The 13,383-nt window shown below is 40.7% G+C and overlaps 1 protein-coding gene across 4 annotated transcripts in view; it reads right to left on the reverse strand.

Annotated features, from left to right (window-relative positions):
- LOC132396921 (zinc finger protein ZFAT-like) overlaps positions 1-13,383 on the reverse strand; it is a 116,555-nt gene that overhangs the window by 68,173 nt on the left and 34,999 nt on the right. The gene's annotated exons all lie outside the window — the stretch shown is intronic.

The raw sequence follows: 13,383 nt of genomic DNA on the forward strand, positions 1-13,383 counted from the left end.
GCTGCTTCTGTAGTCCCAACAGTGATCTACTGTTTCAATGCAGATTAAGAATCAATTCCTGAAGAGAGAATTGCTCACACAGTTCTGAGAGAGATTTACAGGCAAGATACTGAGAGCCAAGTCTAGAATCACAGAGCAAATTCAGAAAATGGGATGACCACTTAGAACGAGAGATGTTTTCAAGATGTTTTCAGGTTTCTGAGTTTTTGAAATTCTCTCCCTCAAAATCAAAACAAGTTTAATTATCATTCAAAGCATACATAGATACAGCTGAATGAGATGGCATTCCTTTGGGAGCAAGGTGCAAAATATTCAAGATAGCAAGTGTGGATCCTCAATAGCATGCAAGGACGAGTTTAGAGGATATGAGGATCAGATGGCAAAAATACACATGAGTCAGAGGATCTTGCTGAATGATGGGTGGAAGGGTGAGTGAGAAGACATGGGCTTGCTTTGTTGTGCTTTGTGTTGTTCTGCAAAGCTTGAGGGTATGCTATGTTTGATGCCAGAATGTGTGGAGACACTGGGTTGTCCCCAGCACATCCTCAGTTCTGTTGCTTGTTAACACAAATGACACATGCCACTGCATGTTCTGAGGTAATTGTAAGAAATAAATTTGAATCTGAAAGAAGTCAGAAAAAACTGACTCAGGGGATGATATAAATTCAGAATCAGGTTTATTGTCACTGGCGTACGCTGTGTGTACGCTGAGTACAGTGCAGGCATAATAAATAACTGTAAGTTGCAAGAGAGCAAATAAATAAATAGAACAAAAGAGGAATACCAAGGTGTTTTTTCTGAGTTCATGGACCATTCAGAAATCTGATCGCAAAGGGGAAGAAACTGTTCCTAAAACGTTGAGTGAGGGTAACTTCAGGCTCCTGATGAAGGTCCTTTATGGTGGACGCTGCCTTCTTGAAACAATCCCTTTTGAAGAAGTTCTTTATATTTGGGAGATTTCCACCCATAATGGAACTTCTATTTCTTATGTTCATTAGTTTTATATTGGTTTATTGCATTGATGCATTTAATGTTTTTAATTTACCTTAACTTTGTTTAGTTATTTTGCAATCAGAACTCAATAGCTAATTAATGGCACTATACATTCCATAGACACCTCACCCAAACAGGGTTTAAACAGATTGTCAAAGTCCTGTGGGCAACAGATTATTGATGGATTAAGGAGGAGGCATTACATAGTTCTGCTACCCTAGCTTGTCCCAATGAAGTATATTTTAATGTCAAGATCTTCAGAAAATCTACTGGATAACCCTTTCTCACAGGAAAGTTAAAATTAACAGCTATTTTATTTAGGATAGTAGTTATAGTCACAAATTTATGTGAAAGGCAGACAAGATCTTCAAATCATAAATAGATTACTCTTGATTTTGAATTAAAAATTCGTCATCAATATTTGACATTATTTACACATCATATGCCAGCTGAGAGAATATTGGAGTGAAAATAGCTTACATTTATATGGTAAATGCATTGAGAACTGCCTGCTATTTGCAGTGTGTTGCTCTGCACATGACAGACCACCATGCATGGCAAATTCAGGAGCCTGAAATGAACAGGAGATCATATGCTAATGTAACTGTATCTGAGCTCCATTCCACCATCAACAGAGCACGGAAAAGAAATTGGAGATGGAAGACAGTGTAGGAAAGTGTATGGTCACGCACTTTGGTAGAGGGAATAAAGGTGAACATTCTTTTCTATTCAGGAGGTAATTCAGAAATCAGAGGTACAAAGACACTTGGGAGTTCTCATGCAGTATTCACAAAGGTTTAACTTGCAGGTTGAGTCAGTAGTAAGGAAGGCAAATACAACGTTAGCATTCATTGCAAGATTAAAATATACATGAATGTAATGCTGAGGCTTTAGAAAGTATTGGTCAGACCGCATTTGGAGTATTGTAAGAAGTTTCATTGTTCAAAGAAAATTAATTATCGGTGTGTGTATTCTATGTCACCATATACAGTGGATTCCAGCTAATTGGGACAGCTGCTTATTTGGGACAACTCTTACAGAACAGAGTAATCACGGAAATAGCTAGGATTCCTTTAATTTATTTAGGACACCGTGGCACACAATTGGGACAGGAGACTGTTGTTGAAAAGTTTCTAAGTAGCGTCAGTCATGTTCACTTGTCTGGCCACTAGACACTACACCATGCTTAAAGCAAACAGTTTATAAATAGTATCAGTTGTGTGTGGTTGTGTTATCTTATCCATTTGGGCCGACTGATGCCGATTCAAAGCAGTGACTTTTGATAACGTTGCTTTTTATTTTGACTTAAAATAATTTAGACCATTGCCAAGATGTCACAAAAATATTTGACATTAGCCACTTGGAGGAATATTCTGGCAGAATACAGTGTGGATGAAGTGCCTTTGCTATTTCCAGTGTATTCTTCCAGGTGGTGCAGAACATGGAAGATTATAGATTTATTAACACAAAACAACAGATAGCAATCCACAGAAGATTTCCCGTGATCTGGACCCTGTAACAAAAGTGTATTTATATGCCACCCAGGAAGATAATTTCATACATAAATAATCACAATTAAAATCTTAGGCCCAAAGCAAGAACCTGGTTATTGCTATTTGTCAAACCTTGCCGGACGAACTAGCAAGTCAGGCTGCATCTATGGAGGGGAATAAACCATAGAATTTTTGATCTGAGATCCTTCATGAAGATCTCCATGATCACCTCATATTATCTCAAACAATTTGCTCCTCACAGATTCTACTAAATTCCTCACAAATGAAGCATCTGTAGTTTCCTGTTGTAGGAGCCATGTATCTTTTTCAAGCTATCTGTACTGTATTTTGTTTTGCATGTTTGTTATGGGTTATGGAAATTTGTTATGTGGGTTGGGGCATGGAAGAAGAAACTGACTACAGTTATGTATTGATGCTTTGTCCTAGTTAGTTAATTTAGTTTAGTTGCTCGTTAGAAGCAGCTGGGGAATGGATTTTTTTTTTTTGTTGACCGCTAGTTTGAATGCTAATTATTCTTATACTACTTATTTCATCATTTTGCTAATTTGGTTATGCTAATTTCTAATATCGTGATACAAGATCGCTTATCTTTGCTGGTTTCATAATAAAGGTTCAAACATACTTTTTTTGACTGGGAACTTGATTATTTGGAAACACGTCATAATGTCAAGCCTCTCTCTCAGCAGTTTTGATTTGTTTTCAAGAAACGGCTAAATTTTGTAATCTAAAAAGCTATACCAAACGAACAGCAGTCATGGCAAAGGATGGTCTCAGACCTGCTGGCAAAACTGGAGCAGTTTGTGGTAGGATTATCTGCCAATGTTTGTTCATTCATGCTGTCTATTTCTGGTTTGAACACAGTTTTGATTGGTCAGTGCTGCCTGTCCATTATGGAGATTTGCTCAATTGTGTGGTGGTTGCCTGTGGGTTTGTCGCCTTGTTTCACTGGTTGCTGACATTTGAATTGAATGCTGTTTGTTTAGTCTGGTGTAAGCGTTATGGATGTCTGGACAGCTTGTTTGTTGCCGTCATTTATTGAAATATTGCCAGTGCATTTGCAAATGTACTGTGGCTGAACAGAGTTAACTGCAAGTTGTACAATAAGGAGAAATTAACATGAGTGAATCAAAGGAAGGAACTGACTTCAGCAACCCTGAAGTAGGGTATGGGGAAAGAGTAATTAAACTTACTGCCAAAGCTAAGGAAAATCAAATTGAATGCCTTCAAAAGAAGTATAAAACAAATGTGAACATAATGCAAGCTTTAATATCATCAATTAAGAATCTTACGGAAAATGTCTTACAAGTGCAATCTTGTCTTGACTAATCTCTGTAAAGCTGTTGCAAAGCAACATCGCAAGTTATTTTCATTACTTCCCAAGAATGAACAAGAAAAACAGAATAAGTGTTTTTCAAGCATTGATAGCTATATGCAGTGTATTCATAGTGGATGTGAAACAATGGCTGGCACAAGCACGTTTCAGTGAAGGTTATGTTGCTGCAACAATATGTGTTTCACCTTACAACAGACAATGTTTCTCAGATTTCAAGGCACGTTTTGAATACGTATACAGCAAATGACCCACAAGGTGATATGAAACAAAATCACAGTGTGTCATCTATCAACGCTCAAAGCTCTGCTGCAGAAAGAAAATCTTCTGTACCTAATACCTCCTCTGGATGTATTAAAACAGAGGCTAATTTAGTTGCATTGATCACATGTTGATGATTATTGAAGGGCAAACATGCTATAGAAGAGTAGGAGCTGTTCCTCTTGGAACAGCTACAGAAAAGGCAGGAACAGCTTAAGTTGGAGGAAGAAACTGCCATACATATGGCTAAAGTTAATGTGCTAAGGGCTTCAAGTGCTAAAACTGCTCCAGCAGGACAGTTCTATGGTGTGAATTCCTTTTTTGAAAAGGCAGAGAAAAACAAAAACACACAATGTCAATGTTGATTTATTTGTTCCTCAAGTGTTTGGGTTACAGGAACAAATTCCCTAAAGGTAGTTCAGCCTGCACTAATGAGGCATTCTGAACCTATGTCATATCCAACAGTTCAAAGTGCTCATGGAGACATTCGTGTACAATATAGAAACACTCTTGTTTCAGATGATAGAGGTCAAAACAGTATTATGGATATTATGCAAAAGAAAAATGAAATAACAACCTCAGTGGCAACACAGCAATGCATTTCATCTTTACCTAAAAGAATGATTCAAATCTTCAATGGTGATCCATTGCAGTATCATGCATTCATGAAGCACTTCGAAAATTTGTGTTGAAGGCAAGACTGACGGCTATAGTGACTGTCTCTGTTTCCTTGGACTGTACACTAGGGATTGCCCTGAGAACTTGTCAGAAGTTGCCAGCATGTCCACCCTAAAAAATGATATGTCAAGGCTAAGGCTTTACTACAGGAACATTTTGTTAAGGGGCCAATGATCATAATGGTAAACTTCCCATAGTTCCAGTACAAGTGAAGTCTAAGAGGGGTAACAAGATGGTGGTTACATACGCTTTCTTAGATCCAGGGGGTACAGCAGTGTTCTGTACAGAGGGCCTCATGAACAAGCTCAACCTCACAAGAAAAAGGACATGCATTCTCTTACAGACCATGGGTCAAGGGAATGTAATGAGTAGCTACATTGTTTCAGGATTGGAAGTGACTGGCTTGGATAGTAAAAGCTATTGTCAACTACCTAATGTCTATACACAGGCAAGTATTCTGTCCACAGAGGGAACATTACATGATAGAGGGATCTCCAGGGATGGTCTCATCTAAAACATGCCTATTTGCCAGAGATTGATTCAGAAACTGAGCTGCTGATAGGGACAAATGTACCTAAAACATCGGAGCTATTACAAGTAATTCACAGTGTTAATGATAGACCCTATGCAGTTAGAACAATGTTGAGTTGGACTGTGGATGGAACACTGAAAGGAGACAATGGTGATGGGAAAGACAGTGCACAGCTTGAGCTGACAGTTAATAGGATCCAGTTTTGAACTTGGATGAGCTATGCCAATTTTGCTCTTAGGAAATGTGCAGAAGACAATGAAAAACATTTCAGCTGTGTGACAATGGATACGGTTTTGCATTGTTTCTATATTGATGACTTCCTTATGTCTGTGTCCTCTGAGGAAGAAGTAGTGTCTCTCTGTCATGACCTTGTATCCATCTGTGCTAAAGGCAGCTTTCAACTCACAAGGTGGATAAGTAACAGGCATAGTGCTAGCCATGACACCAGAAGAGCGAAGAGTGAAAGACATGAAGGATTTGCATTTGGATCAAGATACTCCTTCAGTGGAGAGAGTACTGGATGGTGCATTCAGGACACTACTTTCAAGTTTTTAAGATCATGATCCAAGATAGACCACTAAACCAGAAGGGGGGTCCTCCCCACAGTTCGTTCCACCTATAATCCTTTAGGAATCTTGAGTGCGGTTGTGCTATCTGTTAAGAGGATCCTACAAGACCTATATAAAAATGAGCTTGGCTGGGATGACACTGTACATACATCAGTTGCTCATGAGTGCACCAGCTGCCTGGAAGAACTCTGCCAGCTGGAAGACTTCAAGATTGTTAGATGCTAGAACCCCCTGGATTTTGGATAAGTTACTGCTGCACAGTTACAGAACTTTACAGATGCAAACAAAGATGGCTATGGAGCACTGCTGCACAACATGGGCTCTCAGGTGCACAGTGCTTTTATCATAGGAAAATCTAGGATAGCTCCACTTCACCACTGCTAAGATGGCAAGCTGTATGGACACATTGTGGAGGAAGGAGTTGCAAATGCAGCTTAATGACTCAGTTTTTTGGACTGATAGTACTTTGATGTTAAATTATATCAAAAATGAAACTTCCAGGTTTTCAAACCTTCATTGGAACCAAAGTTTCATAAATTCTTAAGGTCTCACAGGCATTTCAATGGAGTTATGTAAACACTTCAAGCTACCCAGCAGATCTGGTCTCTAAAGGGCTGAGGGTGATAACATTTCTGAAGAATGAGACATGGGTGTCAAGGCCTTGGTATCTTCTTCAGCTTGAAAGGGAATGGCCAAGACAGTAGACTGGATTCTTAGATTTAAGAACCTGCTCTCATTGCTTAGTTGAAAGAGGATGCAATTGAACATTTTCTTACTCAGTCTGACTTCGATGAAGAACAACAAAGGCATTCTTGAGACACAGAATGTTTGTTAATGCACTTCGACGCTTTATAGCAAGATGAGGAGAGGTTCGTGAACTGCACTCTGAAAATATGACAAACTTTGCTCAAGCTGTGTGTGAGTTGCGAGAACTAGAATCACTCATAGATCAGTGATGTCCATCTTCAGAAAGGAATTAAGTAGATTTTCAACTCCGTCCCCCCACGTCTAGTTGCTTTGCATCATGGAGGAACATGGGAGAGACTGATCAGATCTGTGTGAAAGGTTCTCAATTCCACCATGAAGGTACAGAATCTTGATGAAGAACATTTCCACATAGTCTTTTGTGAACTAGAGGCTATTATCAATGATGACCTAATTACTAAAGCGTCATCTGATCCCAATGGTTTGGAAGCACTAACACCTAACCTTCTGTTGCCTCAGGTATATAACACAATTTCCTCCCAGGTAACATTGTGTGCATAGTTGACGACTCAGCGCCTCGAAACTCAAGAAATATGAGAAGAGTCATTCCTGTCTTTCCAGACAGAAGAGGATTTGAGCAGCTGGAGATGATTCAAGATTAAGACAAGCTGTGTGGACAGGCCTATAACAAAAGTCTGTCTTTTACAGGTGGCAGAGGTTTGAGGAGCTACAGCTCTGGAAACTTCATGACTTTTGACTTGACTTACTGACTTGACAGGAGTGTTGGTAAGATCACTGTATTGGGCTAAGTGTTGGTAACCTCTGGCCTAAATGACTGTTACACAACTTGACTGGAAGAAGAAAATAGAAAGATGATATTTGCATAAATGTTAAAATGCTTATCCCTGAAAATTTCATGTGTCCTATTATTGTAGTATGTACTTGTTAGTATTACAGTGCAATAATTAGGGGTTGGGAAGTAGGAGCTATGCATCTATTTTTGGTCCGTCGGTATTGTATTTTGTGTTGTGCATTTATTATGAGTTACGGTAATTTGTCACATGGGTTGGGGCATGGTAGAAACAAATGAGTATAGTTATATATTCGTGTTTTGTCTTAGTTAGTTAAGTTTAGTTAAGTTGCTAGCTAGAGGCAGCCAGCGAATAGATATATTTTCATTGACGATTAACTTGAACACTAATTACTCTTATTCCATTTATTTCATTATTTTGCTACTTTGGTTACACTAATTTCTAATGTGACTCTATAAGATTATTTGTCTTTGCTGGTTTCATAATAAAAGATCAAACATACTTTTTTTGACTTGGAACTCAATTACCTGGAAGCAGATCACACTGAGTCAAGCTCCTCACTCAGCCTCTCAGTGGTTTTGGTTTGTTTTTAAGTAACCACTACACCTGCTTTTACCCCAGTGATGAAGTGTTTTGAAAGGTTGGTGATGAAACATATCAACACCTGCCTGAGAAATGACTTGGATCCGCTCCAATTTGCCTACCGACGCAACAGGGCCACAGCAGATTCCATCTCATTGGGTTTTCACTCAACCCTGGAACATCTGGACAGCAAGGATGCATATATCAAGATGCTCTTTATCAACAATAGCTCAGCATTCAATACCATCGTCCACTCAAAACTAATCAATAAGCTTCAAGACCTTGGTCTCAATGCCTCATTGTGTACTTGCATCCTTGATTTCCTCACTTGCAGACCTCAGTCAGTTTGGTTTGGCAACAACGTACCCTCCATGATCTCCATCAGCACAGGTGCACCTCAAGGCTGTGTGCTTAGTCCCCTGCTCTACTCATTTTACATTTTATGAACGTGTGGCTAAGCACAACTCCAATGCAATTTTCAAGTTTGCTGAATCAAAGGTGGTATGCTGAATCAAATCAGCATACAGGAAGGAGATTGAAAATCTGGCTGAGTGGTGCCACAACAACAACCTCTGACTCAGTGTCAGCAAAACCAAGGAGCTGATTATTGACTTCAGGAGGAGGAAACCAGAGGTCCAAGAGCCAGTCCTTGTTGGAGAATCACAGGTGGATGAGGGTCAGCAACTTTACATTCCTTGGTGTTATAATTTCAGAGGACCTACCCTAAGCCCAGTGCATAATTGCAATTATGAAGATAGCACAGCAGCACCTAAATTTCCTTTGGAGTTTGCAAAGATTTGGCATGACATCTAAGACTCTGACTAACTTCTGTAGATGTGTGGTAGAGAGTATGTTAACTGGCTACATTCCAGTCTGATGTGGAAACAACAATGCCCTTGAACAGGAAATCATAGAAAAGTAGTGGAAATGGACCAGTTCATCATGGGTAAAGTCCTCCCCTCCACTGAGAACATCTACATAAAGAGTGTTGTCACAGGAAAGCAGCATCCATCATCAGGGACCACTCCCAACTAGGTCATGCACTCTTCTTACTGCTGCCATCAGGAAGAAGGAACAGGAGCCACAGGACTCACACCACTAGGTTCAGTAATAGTTATTACCCCTACACTTTAATAATAAATTTACTTTGAACTTTTCAACTTTGAACAATCTCTCTAATTATCTAATAAAGTATACAGGTATATATTTATATATATATTCCAAATAAATCTATCTCACATTGATAGCAAGGGACAAAATTGATCCTCTGGAAAATCAGATTGGTTATCTATGCATGGAGCTGTAAGAGATGGGGAGATCATAAATCGATTTTTTCATCTGTATTCACTCAGGACACAGACACAGAGCTGACGGATAAAAGGAAAAGCAGCATCAAGGTCATGGGTCATGAGCAGATTACAGAGGAGGAGCAAGATAGAGTGAGTAAATCCCCAGGGCCTGACAAGGTGTTCCCTTGGACCCTTTGGGAGATTAGTGCAGTAATTACAGGGGCCCTACCCTAGCAGAGACATTTAAAACATCCTTAGCCACGGATAAGGTGCCAGAGGATTGGAGGATAGCTAATGTTGTCCGTTGTTTAAGAAAGGCTTTAAGAATAAGCCAGGAAATTATAGGCCGGTGGGTATGTCATCAGCAATGGGAAATTTATTGGAAGGTATTCTAAGGGACTAGATATATAAATATTTGAATAGGCAGGGACTGATTAAGGATAGTTAATGTGGCTTTGTCCTTGGTAGGTCATGCCTAATCAATCTTACAGAGTTTTTCGAAGAAGTTACTAGTAAAGTTGATGAAGGCAAGGCAGTAGATGTCTGCATGGACTTTAGCAAGGCCTTTGACGAGGTCCCACGTGGGAGGTTGGTCAAGAAGGTTCAGTTGTTTGGCATTCAAGATGAGATGGTAAAGTGGATTAGATATTGGCTTTGCGGACGAAGCCAGAGAGGGGCAGTAGATGCTTGCCTCTCTAACTGGAGGCCTGTGACTAGTGGAGTTCCACAGGGATTGTTGCTAGGTCCATTGTTATTGGTAATCTATACCAATGATCTCGATGATAATGTGGAAAACTGGATCAGCAAATTTGTGGATGACACCAGGATTGGGGGTGTACTGAATAACAAGGAATACTATCAAAGCTTGAAGCAGGATTTGGACCAGCTGGAAAAAATGGCAGATAGAATTTAATGCAATCATGTGTGAAGTTTTAAAATTTGGGAGAACCAACCAGTATTCGTTAGGGCAACAAGGCATGCAGTAGAACAGAGTGATCTGGGAATACAGATCCATAATTCCTTAAAAGTGGTGCTATAGGTAGATAAGGTCATAAAGAAACCCTTTAGCACATTGGTCATAAATCAATGTGTTCAGTACAGAAGCTGGGATGTCATGTTGAAATTGTATGACATTGGTGACCCCCAATTTAGAATGTTGTGTAAAATTTTGATCACCTTCCAAGGATGTAAATAACATTGAAAGGGTGCTGAGAAAATTTACAAGGATGTTGTCATGACCTGAGTTATACGGCAAGGTTGAATAAGTTAGAACCTTATTCTTTAGAACATAGAAGATTGAGGGGAGAATTGATTGAGGTATATATAATTATGAGGGGTATAGATAGGGTAAATGCAAGTAGGCTTTTTCCACTGGGGTTGGGTGGGACTGCAACTAGAGGTAATGGGATAAGGGTGAAAGGTGAATTGTTCAGGGGGGAAATGTTCAGAGGTTGGTGAGAGCATGGAATGAGCTGCCAGCCAAAGAAGTGGATGCAGGGTTGACTTCAACATAAAAAAAGAAATTTGGATAGGTACATGGATCAGAGGGGTATGGAGGCCTATGGTCTGGGTCAAGTCAATGGGACTAGGCAGATTCATGTTTCAGCACGGACTCAATGAGCAGAAAGGCTGGATTCCAGGTTGTGGTGTTCTATGGCTTTTACATATTTATGACATACAAGGAGACCATTTTTGATCTATTAAGTCAATGCTGGCTAAAAGAGCACTCCCACTTGCCACACTAATTTTCTCTGTAAGACATTCCCATCAATTCCACCTGCTTCTTATCTCTCACCTACACAGTAGGGGCAATGCATAATGTTCAATTAAACGACCAGTCTGTAGGAAGGGCGAGAAAACCGGTGCTCCAAGGGGGAACTCAGAGGAAGCATATGCAAACTCCACACGGATGGCATTGTAAGTAACGACTGAACTTGGGTAACCGGAGCTCTGATGCACCAGCACTGCTTGCTCTTTCTCTACAAAGAGTACAAATCCATAAGACATAACACCAGAATTAGGCCACTTGGCCCATGGAACCTGCTCTACCAGTTCATCATGGCTGATCCATTTTTCCTTGCAGCCCCAGTCTACTGCCTTCTCCCCATATTGCTTAATGCCCTGACCAATCAAGAATCTATCAACCTCTGCCTTAAGTATACATACAGACTTGGTCACCACAGCTGCAAGTGGCAACCAATTGCACAGATTCACCACTTTCTGGCTAAAGAAATTCCTCCTCATCTCCATTCGAAAAGGACACCCTTATATTCTGAGGTCGTGTCTTCTAGTCTTAGATACTCCACCACAGGAAATATCTTCTCCAATCCACTCTATCAACGCCTTTCACCATTCAATAGTTTTCAATGAGGTCCCCCTAATTCTTCTGAATTCTAGTGCCATCAAACACTTTTCACTTGACAAGCCTAAGCGTAAGTGCTACACCTGTCCCTACACCTCTTCTCTTACCACCATTCAGCGCCTCAAACAGTCCTTCCAGATGAGGCAACACTTCATCTGTGAGTCTGCTGGAGTCATCTATTGCATCCGGTGCTTACGGTGCAGCCTCGTCTACATCAGCGAGACCCAATGCAGATTGGGGGACCACTTCATCGAGCACCTCCACTCTGTCCACCACAACAGACAGGATCTCCCAGTTGCCACCCACTTCAACTCCGCTTCACATTCCCATTCGGATATGTCCATACATGGCCTCCTCTACTGCCATAATGAGGCCAAACAGGTTGGAGGAGCAACACCTCATTTACCACCTGGGTAGTCTCCAGCCCCTTGGTATGAACATCAAATTCTCCAACTTCCGGTAATTCCCTCCCTCTCTCTTCCACCATCCCACTTTCACTTTGCCTCCTCTTCTAGCTGCCTATCACCTCTCCCATGATTCTGCCTTCTTCTACTACCCATAGTGCTTTCCCCTTACATTCCTTCTTCACCTTTCCTGCCTATCCCCTCCCTGCTTACCTTCCCCCACCCCTTGATTTTTCCTCTGACTGGTTTTTCACCTGGCATCTACCAGCCTTCTCCTTCCCACCCTTCCCCTACCTTCTTTATGGGGTCCCTGCCCCCTCCTTCTTCAGTCCTGACGAAGGGTCTCGGCCTGAAACGTTAACTGTTCGTTTCCATGGATGTTGCCCAACCTGCTGAGTTCCTCCAGTTTGTTTGTACATGTTGACTTCACTTGACAAGCTGTTCAAACCTGGAATCATTTTCATGAACCTTCTTTGAATCCTCTCCAGTTTCAGCACATCCTTTTTAAGATAAAGGGCCCAAAATTGCTCACAATAGTCTAAGTGAGGCCTCACTAGTGCTTAACAATGTCTAAACATTACACGCATACTTTTATATTCTAGTCCTCTTGAAATGAATACTAACATTGCATTTGGCTTCCTCATCACAGACTCCACCTGCAAATTAATCTTCAGGGAATCCTGCAAAACACTCCCAAGTCCCTTTGCACCTCAGTGTTTTGTATTTTCTCTCCATTTAGAAAATAGTCAACCCTTTTATTTCCTCTACCCAATTGCATGAACATACACTTCCCAACACTGTATTCCATCTGCCACTTCTTTGCCCATTCTCCTAAATTGTCTAAGTCCTTTTGTAGTTTCTCTACGAGGAGGGATTGATAAGTTAGTGGCCTAAGGTAGAAGGAGTCAATTTTAGAAAACCTTGCACATTTATTTTTCAGCATAGTCCTCTCCTACATTTACACACTTAGTCCAGCAGTCATGGAGGATATGGATCCCCGCTTTGTAGAAGTTGGCATCTTGGACCTCCAGAAAGTGGTCCACAGCAAGGGTGATTGATAAGTTCATGGCCTAAGGTAGGAGATTGAGTTATACAGCTCTCGTTACATGCACATGCAGTGAATATGCAGAAAGAAGTTAGTAACTTTTGGGGTATTTCTGTTTCAGATAATTGAAAATTGCAAGTAAGCACTGTCTGAGAAAATGGACAACATCAGCCTTTGTGCAGTCATCCGCTGCCTCGGTCTCAAGGGCTTATCACCCAAGGAGGTCCACGAGGACATGGTGGCAACACTAGGTGTGGGTGAAAAATAAATGTGCTAGGTTTTCTAAAACTGACTCCTTCTACCCTAG

Source organism: Hypanus sabinus, chromosome 1 (assembly GCF_030144855.1).
Source record: "Hypanus sabinus isolate sHypSab1 chromosome 1, sHypSab1.hap1, whole genome shotgun sequence".
Classification (NCBI taxonomy): Eukaryota; Metazoa; Chordata; class Chondrichthyes; order Myliobatiformes; family Dasyatidae; genus Hypanus; species Hypanus sabinus.